General features: G+C 47.6%; 1 pseudogene; it reads right to left on the minus strand.

Moving 5' to 3' along the window:
• Positions 1-2,020: 2,020 nt before the first annotated feature.
• On the minus strand, positions 2,021-5,711 carry LOC144373959 (potassium voltage-gated channel subfamily A member 6-like; annotated as a pseudogene).
• Positions 5,712-10,470: the final 4,759 nt, after the last annotated feature.

Here is a 10,470-nt window from a genome sequence, read left to right on the forward strand (position 1 = left end):
GAAAGAGATGGTAAGAAAGGTGTGGGAGAAGCAGCACTGAGAGGACAGAGACAGAGGAAAAGGAAATGAATGGAGGCACAGAAAATACACCGAGATGGAGCAAGGTTGTCACAGAGAAAAGGCAAATGAAACCCTGCTCCCCCACCCAACTGAATCTTCTCCTACTTTCTCTCCCTGCCGTCCAGATTTCTAATTTGTCATGGAGGCTGATCCAGGAGCAAAATTCCCCCACAGTAGGACCTACCTCAGGTACAAAGACAGCCAGCTGTCCGTCCTCACTCCTCAGGGACACTCTCGGGCAGAAGGAGCATCCCTCAGTCCAGGCTGAGGCTGACAGTCCCAGGAAATCCTCTGGGAGCCCCTGCCAGCTCCAATCAGGTATAAAGATGGCTTGGTATAAAGAGTCCACCTTTCCTGGCAGCTGGAAGTCCCCATCTCAGCTGGGCCAGCCACACACAGTGCGTACTCTCCTGATGATCAGGTCACAACATCCACATAAAGAGGCTCAGAGTCAGAGAGGGGGCCATTGGACAAAATCCTTCACAGAAACTAGGTGGGGCCACAGTCTTTTGGTTTTTCTTCCATGTCTCAAGAAGAACTGTGAGATCCCTCCCAGAAGCTCGACTGCTCCCCAAGAAGAAGGGGCTTCATTTCCCTCAGTCTCTCTTAGAGCTGGGAAGATCCTCTGTCTCAGGAGATGAGAACTCCATGACACCTAAGGCTAGGACTGTTCTCAGCAAAGCCCAGCCTGGCTGCTTCTGGAGGAACACATTGTCCTTTCTGAGGGCTCCCCTGGTCATTTTTAAAAGCATAACATTGATGTTGGTTTAACTGGGCAGCTACTAAGCATTCAAGTTTCTGAAGACTTAGGGGTAAGATTAGGCAGCTTCAAGGACTGGGTAGGGGAAACCAGGAAGAATCCAAGGAGGAAGTTCAAGAAGTTTAGTTTCTTCCACATTTTCCAAGGTCCTGTGTCCCTGTCCTGGCTCTACCTACCCCTAAACCAATAGTAGAAGGTGCTCCCATTTGAGAAGCTGGGGATATGTAGTCTGTTCTCCCTTGATGCCCGAATCAGAAGACTGAGAGAACAGTCTGGAAGGTTGCTATGGCAACCAGAGTCCCTAGAGATCCCAGCTCTCCACAAACCTTTTACTTTCAGGCATGCTCTGATTTGAAAAGGCAATGTGTGCTCAGGGATGATGATGAGCATGATCACATACACATATCTACAGATACATGCACACATGGCCCAACATGGGGCATCCCTTTAGCCACTGACATGGGCCCTTCTTTTCCCAAATAGCCAGGAGTAACAGAAGAGATTTGGAAAAAATAGCACTTCCTGATCTTGGAACAGGTTTCTGAATCATAAATATCTTTGTTTCCTACTGGATTTCAGGTTTAAGGAAGCCAATCTCCTAGGAAAGGTGACCTCCAGCCCTAAAAAGGATCTACCCAGCCTGTCTAAAGAAGATTCTCCATTCCGAAGGGTACGAAAAAAGACTGAGGCCCAGCCCAAGAGCTCAGGGAGGGATTTAGGAAGTGAAGAGCTCATAATGAATGGCTATTCTTGGGTTTTGGTTCCGAGGCAGAAAATCTGGGGGGTCTTATTTCTGGGAGGGGGGGAGACAGGATAATGAACTAAAAACCAAATCAATGACTATAATTCACACATGTGCATAGTGTCTTCCCCAGCTTCCCAGATGAGCTCATTGACAATCACCATGAGTAGGGAGGGGAAGACATTAATGTTCCCATTTAATGGGGAGAAACTGAGGCACAAAGAGGGACTGTGGAGCCAGAGCTACCCTATAAAGCTGTGGCAGAATCCAGATTTCAGTCTGGCACTCACAGAAGCTACACTGCCTCTCAAGCAAACCCTCAAAGGCTATCCCTCAGAAGTTGCTCTTCGGGAAGTTTTATTTTTTTTAAAATTTTCATCTAAGAGTATTAAAGCATAGTTATAAAATTAAAAGCATTGTAACAGTCCTTTCAGTTTCAGAACTGCATTCAGAAGAGATTTAAACAGTACATCACAGTTTATCAAAGGCAAGAAACAAATGGTAATGTGACTGGGGAGAAAAGAGGGAAGTGGGCAGATGGGATGGATGGCAGTAGTTTCACAATGGAAGAGGATGGCTGAGTCCAGTTGGGAAACAGCCAGATTACCTTACCAGTTAGAGCAGGCCAGATGCAGCTCCAGGGGGCAGAGCAGGTGAATGTTTGCTTGACTCAGCAAAAACCTCTACCAGTGTCAGCAAAGAAATAATGCTTGTTCCTTAACCTAAGCCACATATGTCATTACCCATAAAATGAGAAGAAACTGGCAATCAATATGTGCTTTCACCTGTCTACAGATTTGAGCTGGGGTTGCTTTAGAAAGCCTTCACCTGCAATCCTAAGTCAAATTCCCAGGAAGAAGAGTGGAAAGCCAGAGAGAGTTCTGGTGAAATAAGGGAGAAAAAAACTAACATCTGCAACAAGATTCCTCTGCCCCTCCAAGATGGCAATCTCTGCTTAGTGGTTCCTTGCTTCTGGTTTGTGATAAAGCCAGTTGCTTGACTATATTCAGCCATTTCTCCTGGCTCTGTAGGACCTGTTTCCAGTTCCTCTGCACAGGAAGGCACTTGCTCAAAAAGAGTATTTGGCTCTGAGAAGGAACCTTCCTGGAAGCTCAAGAGAGTCAGGGATAAGAGTGGGGAGGACTAAATGCAGACCAAAGACCAGTGTCTCCTATACCAAATCACAGCTGGGAGAATCCATTGGCCCCTTTGGTCCAGGACTGACCCTCATGTCCTCCAGATCATCCACTTTAATTGCATTTTCTTTCATTCCATCCAAGATTAGAAATGGATAACATATTTTGAGGCTGTACAACTAAGTCTCTATAGAGGGTGCTCTGTAGGATGACCAGCAGGTGTTACAGTTCATGGAATGAAACAGCACATTGAGTACTGTTTCCATCTTCCAGCTTCCACCAGTTATCAAGAAGCTAAGACAGGTACAGGCCCCCCAAAGTAAAGGACAATAAGGAGAGTAATAGGACCCAAGTATGTCTGATTTCCATCCTATTAACGTTTCTGCTCCTAAAGATAAGACAAGTTCCAGACAGGAAAAATCAGAGTCTTGAGGGAAGGTCAGACAGAACAGTATATCTCATCCACGGGACAGAAGATGGACATAATTGGGTGGCACCGTTGCAATTTCAAAAATGTGACTTAGATGGATAAACCTTGAATGCTGTACAGGTCAAGCAACAAGGTTGACAGTCCAGGTATTTGGTCCTGGTTGCCATGTGCTGGGTGTAGGGGGAGGGAGTCAAGAGGTCAGCTGGATCTGGGGTGAGAGTTGTGAGGATGAGAAAGAAGCCTAATAGTTAGTTCACTTAGTACACCCCTTCTCATGCAGGCTCTGCCCGCCTGGGTCAAACTTCTGTGAGCATCCTTTTCTCTGGAAATGCCCAATGTGGAGTGGGAAAGTAGCTGGGCCTCCGTTCCCGGGGGGCCTCAGAGAAGTCCAGCTTGCCAAGTCCATTGTCAGTTGCCTTCAGGTCTGGTGTAGGCTGCCCACAAGTGACATGGGTATACTGGCCTTGCTCCTCATGCTGTGTCTCCCGGTGGTAGAAGTAGTTGAAGTTGGAAACGATGACCGGCACAGGCAGGGCAATGGTGAGGACCCCAGCAATGGCACACAGAGAGCCCACGATCTTGCCCCCCACAGTCATGGGGTACATGTCTCCATAATCCACTGTGGTCATTGTAACCACTGCCCACCAGAAGGCATCTGGGATGCTGGGGAAGAGTGAATCATCATCATCAGCCTCTGCGAAGTAGACAGCACTGGAAAAGAGGATGACTCCAATGAAGAGGAAGAAGATGATCAGGCCCAGCTCCCTCATGGAGGCCTGCAAGGTCTTCCCAGGATCTGCAGCCCTTTGGAATGGCGGGAAAACTTGAAGATGTGGAACACCTGAACCAAGCGAATCACCCTGAGGATGCCCAGGGACATGGCCTGCTGCCCATTCTGGCCACCCCCTCCACTGGCTGGCTGCTGCTCCTGCTGCTGCACTAATTCAGTGCCCAGGGTGATGAAGTAGGGGAAGATGGCCACCAAGTCAATGATGTTCATGATGTTGCGGAAGAAGGACGGCTTGCTGGGGCAGGCAGAAAAGCGCACCAGGAGCTCAAAAGTGAACCAAACAATGCAGAGAGTCTCCACCAGAAAGAAGGGATCTGTGAAGAAGGAGCCCCCAAGAGTACTGAGTGAGAACGAACCTCCTGTCCCCATTCCCCCAGAGGTGATGCCGGGGTGAAATGTATAGGAATCATCTTCCTCTTCCTCCTCCTCCTGACTTCCCCTGGAAACTGGGGAGATTCGGCTCACACCACCATCATTGCTTCCACTGCGACCATCTGCACGAAACTGGGGCAAGGTCTCCAGGCAAAAGATGACGATGGAGATGAGAATGACCAACACGGAGTCAATAGCGATGCCCCTGGCAGCCCGGAGCTCTCAGTATACTCAAAAAGAAGCCAAACCTGGCGCTGGAAGGGTTGGGAGGGTAGCGGCTTCTCGTCCTCTCCACCTTCGGGCAGACAGCCCTCATCCTCCCGGAAGGCCGCCAAGGCTTCATCCTCCAGTTGATAGAAGTGAATCTCCTCCATGAAGATGTCGAGGGGCACGTTGACCGGCCTCTGCAGGCAGCCCCCCGACTGATAGTACTACAGGATGGCATCGAAGCTGTGCCGGTTGCAGTCGAAGAAGTATTCATTCCTCAGTGGGTCAAAGAAGCGGACTCGGCGGCCAGGGTCCCCAAGCAGTGTGTCAGGAAACAGCGACAGGGTGCGCAGCTGTGTCTCAAAGCTCAGCCCAGAGATATTGATCACCAGCTGCTCGCTACTACAACAGCCCCCACCACCAGCGGCCTCCGGGAAGTCTCCGGCATCCTGTTGCTCCCCCTCCCCCCATCCTGTTGCTCCGGACCTTCCCCTGCGCCGCCAGCGTAAGGGATTTCTCCGATATCATGTCCTCTTGGCTGTGCGCTCCCCGCCACTAGGATGGCGCCCACGACCCAACCTTGCGAGCGCTGCACCGGCTTCCCAGTTCCCGGTGGCGCTCCCTCCTTAGGGTGGGGCTCGCGCTCCTGCAGGCTAGTGGTCTGACCTGGCGTTTGGGTTGGTGAGCCCTGAAGCCCTGATCTCTGCAAGGATAGGTCTGGGAGTTGACCTGGGCACAGAGGATTTGGCTCCGCGCTTCTGATACCCGCGCCTCGGTGCTGGTGCTTACTGGGATGCCTGGAATCTCAAACTGGCGCGTGAAATTGGCAGTCTGAAAAGACGCTGGCTTCGCCCCTTGCTGTGCCTGAGGCTGGGCTCCTGGACGCTGGGGTTCGCCCTCCAGACGAGCTGGCTCTTCCCAGCTCCCACTGCGCTTCTCCAACAGCTCAAGCACCTGGCCGCCGCTGGTACCGAAGCACCAGATGCGCCTCCCTCCAGCTCGGCAGACTCCTGCCCGGACTCGGCCTCCGCCCTAGGTACACCGCGGGGTTTGGTTTGGCCAAGGTCGTGGTTAAAGCCGCCACAGACACCACCTCCTCCCCAGGAGCTGCTCCGCAAGCTTCGGAGAGAGCCCTGAGGCTGCCCCGGCGCTGGAGCGCGGGGACCCACCTCCCCACGACTCTAGCCTTCGCTGCCGCCTCCGCAGCAGCAGCGGCTCGGCTTCCCGCTCTGCCCTTCCTTCCCAACACACTCTCCAAGTGACGTGGCAGGCCCCCCCCTGCTGCCCCTCCCACCCCACTCCCACATCACACCCCTCACCCAGCCAGGGGCTGCAGGGAGCCCGGTCGCTGTGGAAATAGACACACACTTGCCTCCCCAGTAATCTTCCCCATGCTCTCTTGGCACGCCTCTCGCTTTCACACAATCACCATTCATGGTCCCCCTAAACGGGAGCCAGTACCCTAGTACCACACCCCCTCAATTGCCGCAATCAGCTTTTCTCATATGGGTTTACCGAGTTGACCTGCGCAGTGTTCGATCAATAAGAAATCACACCTCACCCCCACCTCAACACACCCCTCCCACTTCTTGATACAGAGCAGTGTGCCTCCAGTCATCCAGACATCTAATTTAAAAAATTAAATCCTATGTTGTCTCTCTGTATTTACAAAGACCCATATGCTGGTTTCTCCAATATCCTACTGTAAAGAAGAAGAAGAAGAAAAAAGAAAGACGGGGGTGGGGAGGGAAGAAAAAGAAAAAGGAAGTATTTTTTAAATGTCTTGAAAGCTTCCAAATTAGATTGTATTCCAATGCAATTCCCCCAGGGAATATCTCTTTGAACACCTGGGAAGGCGAGGCTGCAACTCTCCCAGGATGGCAAAGTGATAGTAGGAAAGGGTTGGGAAGCCTGCCAATGCCTTTCTCATCACAAGTCTTCCTTCTCCCAGGGAGTCCTGGGTTAGGTAGCAGCCCCAGTGAAGGAAGAACCAGAAGATGGTGGCATCAAAGACATCACAGCCAGGAAAATACACCTGGGGGAAGCCTTTGCTTCCAGCCTCCCTGGAATGCATCTAGAATTTCTGCTTATTGCATATCCAAGAAAAGGGAGGAAAAGGTGGAAGAAAAGGTATGTCGGAGGCTTAATTTTTTAAAAAAAATCTACATTTATTAAGCATCTAATGTGTACCAGCCACATTCTAAGTGCTTTACCAGAAAGATGGCCTCTGCTCCTAGACCAGGCTACAATGAAGACCCATTCACCAATATTTGGATAGGACAAAGTTTGTTATTAGGGACCACTTAACTCTTTCCCTGACTCTCTAATAGCATACAAGAGTGGCTTTCTATCCATTTCTGCCTTTCACCAAATAGTCTTTCTTTACTACACCAGCTGATTGGGGGTCTATAGGGGGAGGGCTCATCTTTTCAAACTACTACTTCCAGGTAGATTGACTTTTGCTTTTCTATGCCTCAGTTTTCTCCTTTTTGCCTGGCTGTGGACAAAATTAGCTAACAACTACAAGGTGTCTTTGTGTGGTTGCTTCTATATTAGTAAGAGTTCATTGAAGATAGCAATGAGAACGATACATAAATGTACTCTCAAACCACAAGATGCATGGAAGAGTTCTTTGTATTGCACAAAGTGTTTTAAAACTGCAGTTGTTCTCAGCAGCATTTGCTCCCAGAGGGGGTGAAGGGGAGGAGGGAACTAAGGCTTCTGGACCTCTAGGGAAGAGGTCAGGTGAGCGGGTAAGGGAGATGCTAGCTTTAGAACTCACTGTATTCTCTGCTTTGTTCCTCACCAGGTCTTCCATGCTACAGCTTCTGCTTCTTTTCTACACTGTTAGTATCTGTTCCCTCCTCCTCTCCCTTGCATGTTTCACTGAAAGGTGAGAAAGCTAGTATACTGGTTTACCCAGTTTTCCCATTTACAGCCTTTGTAATTAAGCAATTTGGTCTTCATGCAAAAATTGTTCCATTCAAAAAAATAAAAAATAAAGGGAAACAGCAATAAACACAACATAGGAGATACTTTTTTTATCTCTGTCCAATTTTCTATAATATTCTCTGGTTTATAAACTGGCTGGCCCTTGATTCTTTTTGGTTTTGTTTTCAAATTTTATAATCAATTATTCACTGGCATATTCATTTAAATCATTGCCGCTTTTATTCAGGAGATTGTCAACTAGGTCAGTAACTTCGAAACAAAGAAGAATGGGAAGAACCTTGAATTCTGCCAGAAGGGTACACAGCCAGTTAAGCCTGACGAGTGCTGCCTGCCACCCTACAGGCAAAACTGATGTTCTATGGTCAACCTTCACATCAGGCATAAGGCTGAGCCCCAAGAAAGGTTTCATTGTGCACGGGGAGGATCCCCTGAGAGGGAAAAGCCATTAGCAAGTTCATGAATCAGAGTTCTGTTTTTAGTTCTTTTGTGAAATAGACTCATTTCTTAGCTCAAGAAAATCCCTATGCCTAGATCATTCTTCCTAAGTATGTATTAAGGATGAATCAAATCACACCTTCAGAAGTGCCAGTTCCCAGGTGAAGGAAGACAGGAGGCTCAGCTCCTTCCATAGACACTGCAATGCTGCTTCTAGTGACAGGTGATCATTTCCCAACACACACCCAGCACAATTTCATACCGGCACAGATTGTTTTCTTGTGTTATTGTATCTAGATTCAGATGTCTGCAATGTTCATATGGGGCTGTTCATTTACTTAACTTGTATTGGAGCAACTACATTACATTTTCATGATAAACAATTACATTACATTTTCATGATAAACAATAAAGAAGATATTTACATATTGCATAAATGTTTTAGAGAAAGGGAGGCTATGTCAGAAATGAACCTGGGATTTAGTTTTGAAGAGGGCAGGTTGGTGAGGGAAGTTCCCTCGGAAGAAGTAGTATTTCAATGGATATTTCAAAGATGGGAATGCAGCAGCCATGCTAACAAGCAAGGGGAGAGCATTCTGAGCAGGTAAGTATCAAAGCCCTGAGCTATACTGGTCATGGATGTCGAAGGATCATAAATAAGACCACATATAAGAGAAGTACAAGGTGATGTTGGAGAAGAAGCAAGAGATAAGGTCTTAGGGGGTGAGCTGTTTAGATTTTGTCTTAAGGGTCATGTGAAGTCAGTGACAGTTCATAAGTAGAGGAGACAGATGAGGGCAAAGACCAGGAAATCGCAGTTGTCTGGGGAAGGGGTGGTGGTGAGTTGGATTAGAGTAATGAAAAGAGATTAAAGACAGAGTGGGGAGTTCAGGGAGCATCAGGGTGGTGATTTTAGGAGATATAAGCAGCAGGAATTGATAATCCATAAGCAATACCAGGTTTGGAGTTGGAGCAACTAGTGGTGCTATTGATTGAGAAAGGTAACATGAAGGGTTAAACAATGGGATATATCAAGACCTCATTTTTACATGTTAAACTGGAGAGAAGAACTAGACGTGGAAATGAAGACATCAATGAGGCAATTGTTTATTCAAGCCTGGAATGGGGACAAGAAATCTATATTATGAATTAATTTAAAAATCAAGAAAAACTTAAATCCATTACACTAAAGCCTTCAAGAAAGATAATATAGACACCTGGATGTATGTACCAATTGAGATAAGTGCACAGCATGGTACATAATTTGATGATCATTGATATTCTTAACTCAGCCCCAGGCCCTAGAATGTACTTATCCCAGGTATATAAATGATTAGTCTACCCTATTTTTTTTAAAGAGAGAGAGAGAGAGAATTTCAATATTTATTTTTCAGTTTTTGGCGGACACAGCATCTTTGTATGTGGTGCTAAAGTTCGAACCCGGGCCGCACGCATGCCAGGTAAGTGCGCTACCGCTTGAGCCACATCCCCAGCCCTAGTCTACCCTATTTTCCAGGCTTCTTTTTGTTACCTTTAGTACTTTTCTGTGTGCACGTGTGTGTGTGTGTGTGTGTGTGTGGTGTGTGTGTGCGCACGCCCGCACGCGCATGTGCACACGCACTGGTCATTATCCTGGCTGTCAAACCCCTAAAGTTGTGTTCTGGGAGAGGAAGACAGTGGTTATAGTCTCAGCTTCATTATTTCAAGGGCTCTGTGGGAATGTTTTTTCTCTCTGCCTCCTACCCACAGGCCCCTGCAGTAAGAATGGGTAGCACATGGTCAGATCCCTGGCCACTTGCTGAGTGATCACCTGTGCATGAGGACACGCTCCCTAAGAAATCACCCGGTCCTAAGCATTTCACTATGGAATGCAAACCATTCAAAGCCAATTGGATGCAGACATGTGTCCCTCATCTCACTGTCTCATCTCTAGGTAAGGCTCTTGTCCTATGCTTCAGTTCCTCAGGATGTACTATGTGGAAGTTCCTCTGACAGAAGACAATCATGATCCACAAGACCCAGCCTCTCTTTCTTGTACCTCATTTACCCCTTTACCCAAGGGGAACTAGGCCATTTTCACTCCTTCTCCTAATCTTCTCCTACTTTCTCAACTGGGGCAATGAGGGAAGAAAGTTTTGAACCCTAGGAATCCTGGGGAACAATACCTGGTGATTGGATGGTTTTATACTTTGCAGACAACTTTTGCTATTTGTCTTTTGTTTTCCTCCCTACACACACACACACACACACACACACACACACACACACACACACTGTCCCAAATTTTGGTTGTCTAAGAATTCAACTAAAAAAAAATCAGATATCCTCTACTTTGAGGGCTAATTTCCTGTTGATGACACCCATTGTTTCCACAAACTAATGTCCCCTTCACATATTTAGTAGTATCATTCTAGGACCTAATGTCCCCTTCCATTTAGTGCAGTGTGATCACTTCCTGCCTCATGGGCTTTCTCCATGACCTAGTGGACAGGGGGAAGGATAATTGCAAAGACCTGTTCTATAGATAAGCACTCTTTATAATTAACTGCTTAATCAGAGTTTTTAACAGTGATGATGAGGATGTCC

Source organism: Ictidomys tridecemlineatus, unplaced genomic scaffold, assembly GCF_052094955.1.
Source record: "Ictidomys tridecemlineatus isolate mIctTri1 unplaced genomic scaffold, mIctTri1.hap1 Scaffold_54, whole genome shotgun sequence".
NCBI classification, from domain to species: Eukaryota; Metazoa; Chordata; class Mammalia; order Rodentia; family Sciuridae; genus Ictidomys; species Ictidomys tridecemlineatus.